The 15,893-nt window shown below is 39.7% G+C and overlaps 1 protein-coding gene across 2 annotated transcripts in view; it reads left to right on the top strand.

Annotated features, from left to right (window-relative positions):
• Nucleotides 1-15,893, top strand: part of LOC106144752 (uncharacterized) — a 190,912-nt gene that overhangs the window by 66,066 nt on the left and 108,953 nt on the right. The window lies entirely within an intron of this gene.

The following is a 15,893-nucleotide window of genomic DNA, read 5'->3' as shown; positions in this document are numbered from 1 at the left end:
AATGGTACAGCAAAGAAACCACATGTCTTCATAACCAGTGTGGCATCAGGAACAACAGATGCCTGGCCTCTGCTCCAGTTCTGTTACATTTGATTGACAGAATCTAAAGCACCTCTAGGAGTTAGATTGCAAAGGAGTCTGGGAAGTGTAGCATTTAGCTTTTATGGTTTCTGTGGTATAAAAGGTACAGTAGAAAGAAGAAACAATGGATGTCCTGTTTCTGTTTCCCCTGTCCACCCTTCAGTTGAAATGCAATTTAGTTATTGTTTGAAAATCTGCAAAAATAATGTTGTATCTTGCTTATTGATTTTTGATATATACCTAAATACAGTATGTCCATATACCTTTACCTATATATCTCCAGACACAGTTACCATAAAGGCAATAAGATGAGTAGTTATTTCAATCCTGGGTTCCAGATTCAGCCTGGTGTTCAAAACCTGTGTTTGTGTGTGATGTGGACGCCCATGTTTCCTCAACCTTTCTCCCAGATATTTTACTTCCCAGTATTCTTTTGTTGTGTTCTATTTGATGCTTGAACTTGAGGAGAATTTGTTTGATGAACGTAGATGCTTCATTGTTTGGGGCATTATATATTTATAATTGTTATGCCTTGTTGATATATGGTTCCCTTAAGCAGTATAAAATATCCTTCTTTGTCCCTTTTGGTTAGCTTTTGTTTGAAGTCTACTTTATTTGATATGAGGATGAATACCTCTGCTTGCTTACACAGCCCATGTGAGTGCTATGTTCTTTTCCTAACCTTTCACCTTTAGTCTGTGGATGTCTTTTCCTATGAGATGAGTTTCTTGAAGGCAGCATATTGTTGTATCTTTTAAAAAATCCAGTCTTCCAGTCTATGTCTTTTTAAAATAACTTTATTTTTTATTTATTTATACATGGTGCTGAGGATTGAACCCAGGGCTTTGCATGTGCAAGGTCAGCACTCTACCTCTGAGCCATAACCCCAGCCCCAGTCTATGTCTTTTGATTGAAGAGTTTGGCCATTAATATTCAGGACTACTATTGAAACATGATTTATATTCCTATTCATTTTTGTCTATTTTTGGTTTTGAACTTGACTTAGGTTCTCCTTTGATTGGTTTTTCCTTTAGTGTAATACTTCCCTTTGCTGATTTTCATTGTTGTTTTAAATTTCTTCTTCATGGAACATTTGTCGAGGATGTTCTGTAGTTCAGGATTTCTAGTTATAAATTTTTTAATTTTTGTTTATCATGAAAGGTTTTTATTTTGTTATCAAACCTAAAGTTTGATTTTTCTGGATATAAAATTCTTGTTTGGCATCCATTTCCTTTCAGAACTTGGTATATATATTATTCCAGTTCTTCTAGTTTGAGGGTCTGAGTTGAGAAATCTATAGAAATCTTAATTGGTTTCCCTCTATATGTAATCTGATTTCTTTCTCTTGTGGCTTTAAAATTCTCTCCTTATTCTGTATCCTAGGCATTTTTATTAAAATGTACCTTGGTTTAGATCTGTTTGGTGTCCTGTAAGCCTCTTGTATTTGATTTTACAATTCATTCTTGAGGTTTTGAAATTTTCCTGATATTATCTCCTTGAATAGATTGCTCATTCATTTGGTTTATAACTCTATGCCTTCCTCTATCCCAGTAATTCTTGAATTTGGTCTTTTTATGTTATCCCATAATTCTTGAGTGTTCTGCTCATGGTTTCTTACTGTCTTCACTGTGTGGTCATCTTTATTTTCAAGATTATATATTTTGTCTCCTTTGTTTGAGGTTCTGTCTTCCCAGTGATCTAATCTGTAGGTGATGCTTTCTATTGAGTTTTTAATTTAGTTTATTGTTTCTTTCATTTCAAGGATTTCTTTTTTGTTTTTTAGAACCTCTATCTCCTTATTGAAGTAATCTTTTGTTTCCTGTATTTGCTTATGTAACTCTTTATCAATAAGATCTTTTGCTGCCTGTATTTGCTCTCTTATATCATCCTTCAATTCACAGAACATTTAATTATGTACATCTTGAATTTCTTCTCTGACATTTCTTCTGCTGTGTTAGCCATGGCTTCTAATAATGTAGCATCTTAGTTTGTTGGGGGCACTTTCTTCCCTTGTTTTTTCATGTTGTTCATGTGTCTTCCCTTCTAGCACTGCGGATCCAAGTTGTTACAGCTTTTACCCTAGAGGTTTATTGTGTCATGCAGAGTTCCAATACTTCTCCTTTATGGGGGAAATCAATGTTAACAGATCCCGATACAAACAATATACATACAGCCTTAAACCAAATAGCTCCTATTAAGAAGTTTATGGTTTTCTCAAAATATACAAAAATGGTGAGTTCACTTATTATCTACAATATAAACAGTAGGTTTTCAAAAGGGTCCACAGTTTCTGATGGTGGACTAAGAGAGAAGTGGGGATTGAGGTGTAGGATGAGATATTGAAGAGGTGGGAGGTGTGGATATAGTTATTAGATCTTAAGAAGCAAGAAAGAGGAATCAAAAGAAGTTGTCTAGTAGCAGGAGAAAGAGAGAAAGTGATTTGGGGAGACAAGTAAGTGAGAAGACAATAGAGAGAGTACAGAAAATAAGTAAAAATTAAGAAAAATTTTAAAAATGTAAAAAATAGGAAATAAAAGAATATAGAACACAACTGTAATATACTAATGAGACACCCCAGTTCTCAGTAGCCTAATCCATGAAAAGTACTTGGTTTCACAAATGTTGGGGATGTGAAGGTGGGAAAAAAGAGAGAGAGAGAGAAAAGAAAAAAGAAAGGAAAGAAAAGGAAAAAATCGAAGGAAAATTAAAGGATTGTTTCTGTTGGAGTATGTTTCCTGCTTCCCTTCTCATCCAATAGGTGGGGTGGTCTCTAGCTTGCTGGTCTCTCCACCCTCTGGATGGTGAAGGTCATTAGGGTGAGAGGGTGGTGTTGGGGGTGGAGCTCCTGGAGCACTTGCCAGTCCCTGTTGGGAGACTGCATCCCAACACTCTCCTTTGGGGCCCACTTGGGTGATGTGGACATCTGGTCTTATCTCCGTATATTGCCTATAGACCTCACATATCCTGATCTCTAATTTAGTCTCTAAACTGTATCTCACTCACCCTCTCCCTTTTTACTTCCTAGTCAGGAACCTCTCTCTCTGGAGGTCTTGTGGGCTGCTCTCTGTGGACTGTACACCTGTCACAGAGAGAGCTGGTTTCTATTGGTCAGTTCAGGGTCAGGCTTTGTGAGCTAGGGACCAGCTGTGTTACTGCAATCATTGTGCTGGGCTAGTGGCTGTGGGGGAGAGGGGGGAGTTGGGGACTATAAGTACCTTGATATTGCTTCTAGGTCCTAGCCAGTGTCACAAACTGGGAGTTGCCTCAAGTAAAGTTGCAACAAAGGTGTCCCAAGATGGAGGTGACTGCTTTCAGAGATGGGGTGTTGAGACATGACCTGAGGTGGTGTTGGGTGGTGTGATCAGGGTGCAGCTCTGTGGCGTGCAGTGTTGTGGCTGGCAGCTGTCTCCAGATCCTGTTCTTTATCCTCAAGTGCCAGCTACCATGTGTAGAAAACTATAGCAGTGGTTGCAGATGGAGGTGACCAGGAGAGCCTCATGTTGGTAGGTGGAGTTCTACATGGAAACAGCAGCAGGGGGTCCTGCATGGGTGCTGATGCCCCTGGTCCTGCTTGGCAAGGGGCTAGGATTCCTGTGCTGGAGCAGCATTCAGGGTCTTCTAAGAACTTGCAAAGAAATAGTATTCCCACTACTTGAATCCCAGGTCACGGAGACACAAAGAATGAAGCCTCCCTCTAGCCTGCCATCTTGGATCTCCACAATTTTATTTCCCTATCCCTAAAATAGGAGGAAATATAGTCACATTTCGGTGGTAAAACCAACTCCTATCATCTTGACAAGTTTCTTAATTTCCTTTGGGTCTTTTTTGTTGTATTAAAAGATAATTTATTTCATTAATCTGGGCAATACAAATTAAAACCACAAGGAGAAAATATTGAGATCCAATAGATTGGCAAAATATGCCAAAATTGGACACTCTTAAGTGCTGACAAAGTCTGTGCTGGAATAACACAGACTCATATAGTACAGAGGCAGATACTACTAATAAATCTACTTAGGAAAACTATTTAGATTTTTTTCAATAAAGGTGAAATGCACATACCTCCAACTTCAACTACACTCCTAGTCACTTGTGTTAGAGAAAGTTCTATGGAGAAAAATGTTCTATATTTTTAAGTTATCATATGCAGTGGTTATTCATCTTATTTTTCTTTTATGTCTGATAAATGTTATATTCATTTGGTACATAATTAAATTTTCATAATAAAACACATACTGAAAAGTTTTTTTTAAAAAATTCTTACCATCATATTTAATCAGTATGATAAAAAATATTGTTTGATTCAGAAGTGACACTATTTCCAGTTGACCTGGGGACTGGAGATAAAAGCTCAGTGGCACAGCACTGGCCTAGCATGCACTAGTACTATAGTTTGTATCTAGAATGTACCCCAAAGCCCATGGGTTAAAGACTTGGCCCTAGTGTGGCACTACTAGAACTTGGTGGAAACTTAAAATGGGGGGGGATGCCATGGGGGGTTAGTGGGAGTTCTGTACTCCCACCATGGTACGCTGCCCCACAGGCCCAAAAGCAATGAAACCTATCAAACTGGGAATCTTTTGTATTGATTCTCTCAATATTTTGTCACAGTGATGGAAAGATGGAAAGCTGACTAACAGAGCAAGGGCATAGTTTTGATCCCCAGCACAAAACCCAAAAAGAAACAGAAAACCTGACCTGCAATGCAGAAGAAGACAGTTTCAATTATGTAGACTGACTTGTCTTGCTCCTCTCACTGACCAAGTCTGACCAAAGGGTGAAAGGCAAGAAAGTAACTGGTACTAATTTGTCTTCTTTTTCAAGAGTCCCTATCTATGAGCTTGTAATAAAATGCTCTTCCTAAAATCATTTCTAGGTGGTTGTGGGAATTTGTAAAACTTCCACTACTGTTTTCCTACTTTTTAGCCTATTAGCCAAGTTTGTGGTTTAAGATAAAGAAATCTTGCTCTGGTTCCTCACACATTTTAAGCTTTCAAAATGACTAACAGTGGGCTGGGGTTGTGGCTTAGTGGTAGAGCACTCGCCTGGCACATGCTGGGTGCTGTGTTCGATCCTCAGCACCACATAAAAATAAAATAAAAGTATTGTGTTGAACTACCAAAAAAAGAAAACAAAACAAACAAACAAAAAAGACTAACAGCAACAAGTAAGAAATTGAATATTTACATTTAAAATATCTATTGTAGAGCATGAGAAGAAGATCACAATTAAACAGGGTCGAGAGGGGGGAGGGAAAGAGAGAGAGAAGGGAAATTGCATGGTATAGGAAGGAGACCCTCATTGTTATACAAAATTACATATAAGAGGAAATGAGGGGAAAGGGGGAAAAACAAGACAGAGAAATGAATTACAGTAGATAGGGTAGAGAGAGAAGATGGGAGGAGGGGAGAGGAGGGGGGATAGTAGAGGATAGGAAGGGCAGCAGAATACAACGGACACTAGTATGGCAATATGTAAAAAAGTGGATGTGGAACGGATGTGAATCTGCAATGTGTACACGGGGTAAAAATGGGAGTTCATAATCTGCTTGAATCAAATGTATGAAATATGATATGTCAAGAGCTTTGTAATGTTTTGAACAACTAATAATTAAAAATAAAGAAAAAATAATAATAAATAAATAAATAGAATGGTAGTATCTCTATAAAAAAAAATCTATTGTTTGTACCAATGCAAAAAACTTTATATACAAAACCTAGAAAATATTGATCTGAGGGGCTGGGGATGTGGCTCAAGCGGTAGTGCGCTCGCCTGGCATGCGTGGGGCCCGGGTTCGATCCTCAGCACCACATACCAACAAAGATGTTGTTGTGTCCGCCGAGAACTAAAAAATAAAGATTTAAAAAAAAAAAAAAGTGGGATTTAAAAAAAAAAAAAAAAAAAGAAAATATTGATCTGAAAATCCTGATCTGATCTTTGCATTTTAGAATTTGACTTACTACATAACAATAGCATTACATAAATTACTTAAATCATTATCCTTTAAAATTTGCATATATTATTAATATTTCGTATCTTTAAATAGCTTACAAATGTAATTTCTAATGAAAAATATATTTAAAATATTCTTAAAAAATGACAGTGCAAATAATAAAACTATTAAATGAGCATATAGTCAGTCCTGCATATTTATGGGTTCAGCATCCATAGATTCAGTCACCTGCAGATAGGAAGTGATGGTGGAGGGTTTCCCCAGGAAGTTCTTACAATTCCAACTTTAATTAGCCTCACATTAAGCAGTAAGCAGAATCCGTGTGAATGAAGTGACTTATTGTCCTTCTGCCATTTCAGAGATCCTCCTTCTCTTCAGTACCTTGAGCCTTGTTCATGTGCTGTGCAGTTAGGCCTTTAATGGTTCTGTCTGTACTGAACACATACAGATTTTTTTTCTCATCAACAGAACAGGAAGGTCATCTTAAAAGCCTTTTCAGAAACAAATTGAAACCCATCTTCTCCATTCCCCAAAACAGAAGTACTCAGGCCTTGTGGGCTTTAACTAACTGACAGGATCTCAAACCAACTAAATCAGAATCAAAATGAAAAAATAGCTGGGTTGGCAGTGGTACCCACTATAATCCCAGTGACTGTGAAGACTGAGTCAGGAGGATAATGAGTTCAAGACCAGCCTCAGTAACTTAAGCAAGACCCTAAGCAACTTAGTGAGAGTCTGTCTCAAAATAAAATACATACATAAATAAAATAAAATAGGAGATGTATCTCAGTGGTAAAGTGCCTCTGGGTTCAATCCCCTGCACCAAAAAAAAAAAAAAAAAAAAAAAAAAAAAGAAAGAAAGAAAGAAAGAAACCAAAATAAACAAACAAACAAAAAAACCCCACACATGCCTAAAAATCAATCAACCAATCAATCAATCACCTTATTTTACAGAAGTTTAGAACTATCTGTTTTAGCCAGGCATACTGGCCCAGGCGAAGGAGGCTGAGGCAGAAGGATTGTGAGTTAAAGGCCAGCCTGCCTCAGAAACTTCTTGAGGTCCTAAACAACTTAGACCCTATCTCAAAAAAAAAAAAAAGTTTTAAAAAAAGAATCCTCACATGTGTCACTTAATTTTTGTATATAATCAAAGGAGTATATGATTAATGCTCTGCCTGAGACCAAGTGTTACCTGATTATTTGAGAAGGAGGAATCAAACTTCAGCTGGGCTCAGTAATGCTTTCCTAACATGCTATATGGATGACAAAAATAAAAATAAGTCCCAATTTTCATTTCCTCCTTGAATCTACAACCTTTTCCAATGTGATTTTGCAACCTCTTCCATCAAAAAAAGCAATCTATGTCTCCAGTCCTTGAATCTGAGCTGGCCTCATGACTACCTTCTGCCAAGGGAAAGTGGTAGAAGCAGCAGTGCCCCAGTTGGAAGCCCAGACCTCAGGAGACCTGGAGGGCTTCTGCTCATTTTCTTGAACTCTTTCTCCAACAGAGAGCACGTCTGGGGTAGCCTCTGTAGATAGGATCTTGCACCTCTGAGAGTATAGGCTTCCTCCCAGTCAGTAGGCAATCTGAGCTCTACCAGTGTTGTCTTGTGACCAGGGCCTCGATGGTGATGGGGTGCAGCCAGGGGTACCCTGGACCGCCCCTGGTGATCCCATAAGTCCAGGACCAGAACAGGGAGCAGATCCACTCCAGGTTCCGATCCGAAGCCCTGTCTGATGCCCAGCCACTGCCGCCGCCTTATCCTGCTGCCTCCCTGGCTGCCAAGATAGGCAGGAGCCAGCAAGGGGGCTGAGCTCAAAGAGCCCAGAGCGAGCGCCCCCACCTGCCGCGAGCGCCCCCGAGAGCCCTATCCACGCCGCTTGCCCCGCTGCCCTGGCTGGGTCCAGCCGGCCTCGTCGCCGCGCCTTGGCTTCTTTGGGTCTTGATTTCTTAGTCTTTCAGAAGAGGAAGTTGTCCTCAATTATCTGTAAGGTGAATGTCTGAGCTCACAATGTCCAAGTCCTTTCTGGAGGAAGTGAGGACTGGAAGAAGTTACTTACTCCGCATTTTCTGGTCAGCAGGGGGAGTGCTTGAGCTCTGACCTGATGCCACAAGTGGAAAATTCCACCCTGGCCTCCCGTGATGGGATGCTGTCAAAATGACGACTCGTTAAATATTTTCTAGAATCATCCTTAGCCCATGCATATAAGGTGTACACGAAACACATGCATTTGGTGTTTAGACTTGGGTCCCAGCCCCGAGCTCTCATTTTGTAAAACAAATTTAAACAAATCCCAAATCTAAAATGCTCTGGCACCAAGCCTTTAAGGTAAGGGATAGTCTTCTGTATTATTATCATTTTTTTGTGTGAAGTTCTATGATTTTAATTTATCTTTAGATGTTGCTTGAGAGAAATATATTAAAACTTTCACACTCTGACTGCATAGGCCTGGAGTTGACAGTGATAGGACATTTGTCTTCCATGAAAAACAAGTGAAAAAAAGGTTCTTTGATTTAATTTTCAGCTACCTGGATGTGCATGTGTTGGGAGAGCAATTGTGTAGTTTTGGTACTCTTCAGTGGATGTTGTTATAAAGCTTTAAGGGTGACAAAAATAAAACAAAAATATATAATAAAAGTAAAAAATTTTTACTTTTGCTGTGTCTTTTTATGCAATGGGAAGTGTGCCCAGCTTTCTGGTGTTTGATAAATGAGAAAATGCCTATGTTTCCAGCCTTTCAAGATTCTAGGCTTTTGCAATACTTAGTGGAGAGAATCCCTGGAAATGAATTAAGCTTGTGCAGTATATACACAGTGACTACAGTCAACATTCCTTGATATTATATTATATATTATGCTATTCAATTGAACCAGTTTTTTAAAAAATTTTTTATTTGTTTTAATTAGTTATACATGACAGTAGAATGCATTTATGTATATCATACATAGATGGGTTATAATCTTTCAGTTTACTGAATGTATATGTTGCAGAATCATATTGATCATGTAGTCACATATATACATAATGTAACAATGTGTGTTTCATTCTACTATCTTCACGTTCCCCCTCCCCTCCCTTCACTTCCCTCTACCTAATCTAAGGTAACACTATTCTTCTTAGTGTCCCCCCCAACTTATTGTGAATTAGCATCTGTATATTAGAGAAAACATTAAGCCTTTGGGTTTTTTTGGGATTGGATTATTTTGCTTAGCATGAATTCTCGAAGAGAAGCATCTTCCTAGAAAAAGAGCTCATGAACATGAAATTCTATACATTTTTCTTAATTATCTCTCCACATTTGTTTATATACCCAGTTTTTCTCAGTTAACATATTCTAAAGAAACAAATAACAATCTCTGTGTAAAAGATCTTTCATAATCCAATAAATTGGCTGTGCTCGGGAATGCCCACCTGTATTCCCAGGGGCTCCAGAGGCTGAGGCAGGAGGATAAAGAGTTCAAAGCCAACCTCAGCAAAAGCAAGGCGCTAAGCAACTCAGTGAGACCCTGTCTCTAAATAAATACAAAACAGGGTTGGGTATGGGGCTCAGTGGTTGATTGCCACCAATTTCAATCTCCAGTACCCTACCAAGAAATAATAATACAATAAACTGGCTGAGAGTTAAAAAATACTGTAAATCTAGGCAAGTAAAGCCTCTCAGATAATGGTTTTCATTAACTGCTACTTTCCATCTTGATCTCAGCACTGCAGGTTTAGAAAATTAGAAATTCTGGGATTAGTGGTGGGGAACTCATGGAGAGTGTGCCACAGTAATTGCTCAGCCTTAGATTTGATTCTCAAAACCAGCAGGGGGAGAGTTCGGGGAAGAAAAAAAAAGAAATTTAGAAATTCTTATTAGCTCTAAATGTAGCTGACATGAGCATAAAGAGAAATGGACATGCAGTTTTGGGAACATTTCAAATATTGAGCAGACACCTATATAGTAGATTAGGTATTTCTATAGAAGGAAATACTTAAAACACAACTGTAACAATATACTTGATTGTCAATAGCTATCAAAGAAAGCATGCTTTCCCAAAGCAGTTGACAATAGAGTTGCTTATTGATTAGTAAATGATGGGACAGGCTTGTGGGTCACTGCATGGAATGAGCAAAGTGTACTGGTCACCAAGGTGTGGCGATTCCCTGGACACCACGCAAGCATGGGCTTGCGGGCCTTAGTTCTAGCACTTTAACGTCAACTTTCAGACTTTTAATTTACCCAACTGAGACCGCTTTCCCTTTTTGTTTAAAATCTGCTTTTATTAATTGAGAAGTTTTCTCAGGCAACTCCCAAGTTTTGGGGACATCCAAGGTAGTATTCTTGTTTATGTATATTTCCTGGGTGAATTTGTATGGAAGGAGTAGGATGAAGCTGAAGCAATGAAGCAATTTTACCTGGCCATCATATATATATATATATGTATATCTCCAGAATTGCTGGGATTACAGACATGCACCACTACACCTGGCTTTCTTTTATTTTTCATTGGCTGAGCCTTTAACTTTTATTATTTAAACATGGATAGATAATATTGTGTGTATTTGTCATGTATACTCTTATGCTTGAAGTGTGTATATTTATTCCAGTCTTCCTAGATAACTTTGTCCTATGAAGTTTTCCAAGAGACATCCATAAAGTCCCATATACTATCTGGATTGGTCTCTTTGTTGTAGTAGTTGGACCACTAGGTGTCACTGTATGCCCAGGATTGCCACTGATGCCCTGCACAGGTCAGAATCTTACAGTGTTCCCTGGGCCAGAGCATAGGGCAACCACCAATATCTGCACATCTTTTGCTGTGAGCTCTCCTCTTTTTTTTTTTTTTTGTTTGTTTGTTTACAGTTGCTACAGTTAATCCAGTTCTGCAAGTGCTCCCAGTGTTTTCTATGAGGCAAGACAGGCGCCTGCCTCTTATGAAGGGCCCCAGAATGGCAATGAAGTTGAATGTCCACCTCCACCTCACATTTTCTGCTGTAGAAACCCTTATGCATGGGGCATGGGCTGTGTGTGGTGTCGTGACAGCTGAGGGAGGAGCAGAATGATAAATTCAAACCCTTTATCTTACTGTTTGAATTCCGCTTTTATTGATTCAGAAGTTTGTCTCAGGTCACTCCCAAGTTTTGGGGACATCCAGGGTAATGTTCTTGTCTGTGCATATTTGCTAGGTGAATTTGTATGGGAGGAGCAGGATGAAGCTGAAGAACTTCTATCTGGCTGACTTCCTGATGTCACCCACACTAATTATCTTTGAGTTGTTAATGTACATGTAAGTTAATTTAGTCATTTACATATTCTTGATTTTCAAATGGTGTGTGATCAGTATAAATCAATTTTACAATTGGAAATTACAATAATTGGTTATAAACCATCCCTTTGGTGTCTGGTCCTTTCCATTGTTTTCTGATCATCATCCCTTGCTTCAGACTGGGTGCCCCTCTTGTATTGCCACTCACATTTGGCAGCTTCAAGCACTGAATGATTTTCAGCTCAACTTCACTTGGGTCAAGAATTTAGATTTCAACCAAGAGGAGTGAATAACAAACTTAGAGGAAGAGAATAGACCTGGTCATGGGAAAATGGGAGTGCCTGGGGAAGAGCGAGGATAATCAGAGTCCTCATGAAGCTGGGAAGTGGGGAGGGACATGGGACGTGACAAGGGACAAAAAGACAGTTAGCTTAGGAAATAAATAATTGGGTTCAATCAGGAAGGTGGGTCCTAGTTGGAGAGGAAATAAAATCAATTGCTGCCTTTCTCCCTCATCCCTCTAAATCCCTTTCCCCTGCTCCAACCTGTTGCTAAGGTAACTAGCAGGAGCTGATAATTAATGTCTCCTGGCTTGCAGCCCGTCTCATCACTCCACCATTTGTCCCTACCCCTTGACCATTTGATTCTCACCTTTGGGCTCACCCTGCCCTAGTCACATAGGCCTAATCATGTACGCAGGATGGGGAGAGATAAGAGAGGGAAGAGGGCAAGAGAACTAATAAAACCCGAAATTTATTAAAAGGGTAGGACATTCCCACTTGCGATACCAATACCCACGTTGCAGGAATCAGGTGAGAATCTGCAAACGCCACTGGAAGGGTGGGAGAAACCAAACTCTATTTTGCACCAGAAGGCCCAGAAGAGATCAGCATTCCAGATTCTTGAGAACCACTTAGCAGTTTTTCACACCATTTATAGGCTATCTAGTGACATAAATTTTCTAGTCTGAAATGGTACATGCTTATGTACAAGGTTTTTTAGAAAAGATATATGATTGTGTTTAAGAGTGTTTAAGTGGGAAGCATGTTTACAGAGGCATAGTGCCATAGAGGTGAACTGACTCCTTTTACAAAGCCTTCAGTAAATCTCTAGCCTTGCACTTGGAGCCTTCACAGGGGTGTTAACACTTCAATGGAAAGTAGTTGATCCTAGGGAAAGTCAGAGTGAATAGTGCTAATTAGGTGCCCTGAAAATCAGCTAGAAAGGGGAAAGGAGAATTCTCCCATTCCCAGGCACTAATTTTCACAGACAGTGTCCTTAGTTTAATTTCTATCCAGGCCTGAGTCAGTTACCCATTACATATGGCCAGCAACTATGGTCCCCCTATTCTTCCAGGCAGAAAGAAGTCTGTGTTCCCATTGCTTTCTACAATTGCTTCAGCGTTTCTCTGGTGTTTATTCTTCATATCCAGAAAACAGAACCCATGTCACTCCATCACTGTTCCCAGTGAAATCCATTTTCCTATGCAAATAAGTTCCATTCCTGGGCTATGATGAATGTGCACACAATAAGACTGATCACTGTTGGAATTGTGTTATGTGTGTGGGTAATGTGTTGTAACAGTGGTCCACTTTAACCTTTGAATATACCCCTTGCTTCTCTGCTACTGCACTTATTCTTTAAAATGTGCACGTTTCTTTCTCTTCCTCTCTTCCTGCTTTTCCCTAATCTATTCCCCTCCCTAATCTCAGGGGAAACAGGATTACCTTTCTTCCCCATCCTAGGCAGAGTTATCTGTTCCTGAGTACACACCCACCATAGGAAGGAAGTAATCTAGTCTTTGGGGAGGGTACCAGAAGATCTCAGAAAAGACTATCTCTTAAATTAGCAAAGGAATTACAACTCCTACAGAGAAGAAGTGGAATGTAGACTTTGAATCACCCTTTAAAAGCCCCCTGTTCTTGCTGTTAGGCAGAATCATGCCTTTGGGATTGGAGTCCTCTGTGTTTCTCCTTTGCTAGCAAAGCAATAGACTTTCTTTTTTCTTTCTTCTCAAAACCATGTCCTTATTATTGGATTGGCACTGGGGACATGGACTGCGCTTTCAGCAACAAATATGTTGATCCAGATGGGACCTGAGAGCAGCTCTACTCTGGCTTTCTTGGGCAGGCCAGGCTCTCCAAAGACTCCCACTCCATGCTGAGGATGCAAGGTGCAGGCAAACTTGTTGAGGGTGAGTTTGCCTCACTCATGTCAAACCAGAGGAGCTGTTTCTCTGAGTAAAGGGAGGGACTTGGGGCTATCTTGCAGCTTCTGAAGCTTTTGTTTCAGGGAGCTTCTACCTTCGCTCCCTGAACCTGAATGTTAGAGGTTGCTCCGTCATGGTCCACTTTGAGACAAAGGAAACTGAACTCAGTGAGGTATTGACACCCTGACCATTTGGTAAGTCCTTGGGTGTGCCCATGAGACACTTGATTCCACACATCAGGTTCATCTTCATGGGAAGAGCTGGTCACTCATTTGGGGACATCTGTGGCACCACTGGTATAGGAGTCTTATATAAGTGAAACTCTAGAACCTCGGGATATTCACTCCCTTCTGATCTATTCTATGTTCTGTTTGTTGGGCTTGGGCTTGGGAATTCCCTCTGATTGTCCATTTTGTTTGTATCTATTACTGGCCCTTGTAAGACGTGGTCAGTGCTGCATTCATTCTATGGGTAGTTTCTTGGGAAATATCTTGGCTGCTCAGTGTAAAGATTCCCATCTGTTGACCTTGGTTTGGGGCTCCTCTCTGGTTGTCTCTCTCATTTCCATTTTGTACAATCTTGTAATTAGCATTGGCCTGTCAGAGGGAAAGTTGAGTTGAAGAAAGGGCCATCAAGGAGTCTGTCTAAGATAATGTTCTACTGTAACTATCTGGCTTTTTAATAGCTTTCTAAATTATTGTGTGATATTGCAGTTGAAGTTGGTCTGTCAAAGGTAAAGTAAGTGGAAGCAATTTGTACATGCATGACTGTCTGTTTTAAAGGGTCCCTTCTGTCAGCTCTGGTTTTGGTGATCTTCTCTTATCTGTTTTTTTTTTTTTTTTTGGAGGGGTGGGGGGGGGGATTCTGTTACTGACCCTTAAGACCTGGGCCATGCTGCATTGATCTTACTAGTAATTTTTTGAGCAGAGAGATCTTGGCTGCACAAGCCACCTATGGGGAAAACCATGTCTAAGAAAGAGGGTTTGCTGTAACACAATATGGCCTTTAAGTGGTTTTTTCTGGATTATTATGCAACCTTGACATTGAAGTTGGTCTGTCAGGGGTAAAGTATATGAAAGAGATTCTGTATGTGTAGGCACTTATGCAGTTGCATGATAAAGGGGTCTGAACCATCAGGAAATAATTTGTGCCAAAAGGCACAGCCTCTGGTGTGCAAGGACAGCAGGACACCAGAAGAAAGGGTGAAAAAGACTTCAATCTTTTAAACCCAGTGCTGGCACTCCAGCACTGTCTCAGCCTGGCCTCAGGCGGCTGCTGGTCATCTCACTGTGGGTAAAGAACATCAGCTCTAAAGAGGGGGAAAAATCCCAGAAAAGCTGTCTGTGCTGTAGAAAATGGCCAAAGAGAACCTGGCCCCTGCCCTGCCTTCCAGTCCCTTTTACCCCTGGGGTGGAGGCTGCTGCCCACAAAGAAGTATGATAGTAGGTTTCAGTGATTTAAGTTTTGACCTGGGGACAGGAATAGTCTCCCCTTTTAGGTTCTAACAGGATACCCCACTTGGCCAGGGGATATTCATCACTGGGGCTGGATAAAATAGCCCATTGTCAAAAAGTCATATATTCGATTTTGTGTTACTTTTCACACTGAAATAGGAATTTGATTGTATTTTTGAAAGGTATTAAGGAAAACCTGATCTGTTTAAAGGTGACGTTTTAAAACATGGAAGCAATCTGCTGCTTTTACCTCAAAAAGAAAGTTAAAAGCTCTCTTAGCCTTTCTTTGATTCATGTTTAAGATATAATGTTGTGTTGTTTGTTAAGAGCCCACTTTACCTGAGATAAAGCTCTGCCTCCCGCCTTATTATTGAAACTCCATGTTAGAATGGCTCCAAATAGGCTATACTTTAGCTTATTTAAAATAAGTTGTGTTCAAAAGATTGATTTTTGTTGTGAAGATTACTATGATCTCAAGCAGGGAATATATAACTAGGAAAACATTCAAGATTATAAAACTCATTTTTCTTGGTTCATAACTGTTATACAAACTGAATATTTGTTTTTGATCTGTTAATTTCAGTATGTATTTTTCTTGTAAACTTTATAATTGTTGCCTGTTAGTTTTTTGCACACAAACAAACAAAAAATCCCTAAATAAACCTGGGTTAATTTGAGATAATAAGCCATCACCTACAGGACAAATATTATATAATGCTGACTTCCACTACTACTTCTAACCCAAATTAAATAAAACTGATGTCTATAAAACTATAGATATTGAAGTTATAACCTGTTACTCACTCATTAAGACTGGTGAAACTGGCTTGATGGGTGTCTAAAATGAAAACCTTGGAGACCAAAGTGAAGAAAGTAAAAGGGCCAAGGAAAAAGCAGCCAATGTTTTGGCTCTTGCACTATACGGTTGGCCAGAACCCAGGGAAC

The sequence above is a fragment of the Ictidomys tridecemlineatus genome, chromosome 8 (genome assembly GCF_052094955.1).
Source record: "Ictidomys tridecemlineatus isolate mIctTri1 chromosome 8, mIctTri1.hap1, whole genome shotgun sequence".
NCBI lineage: Eukaryota > Metazoa > Chordata > Mammalia > Rodentia > Sciuridae > Ictidomys > Ictidomys tridecemlineatus.
The sequence above is the reverse complement of the archived record's forward strand: the minus strand, read 5'-3'. Positions and strand labels throughout refer to the sequence as shown.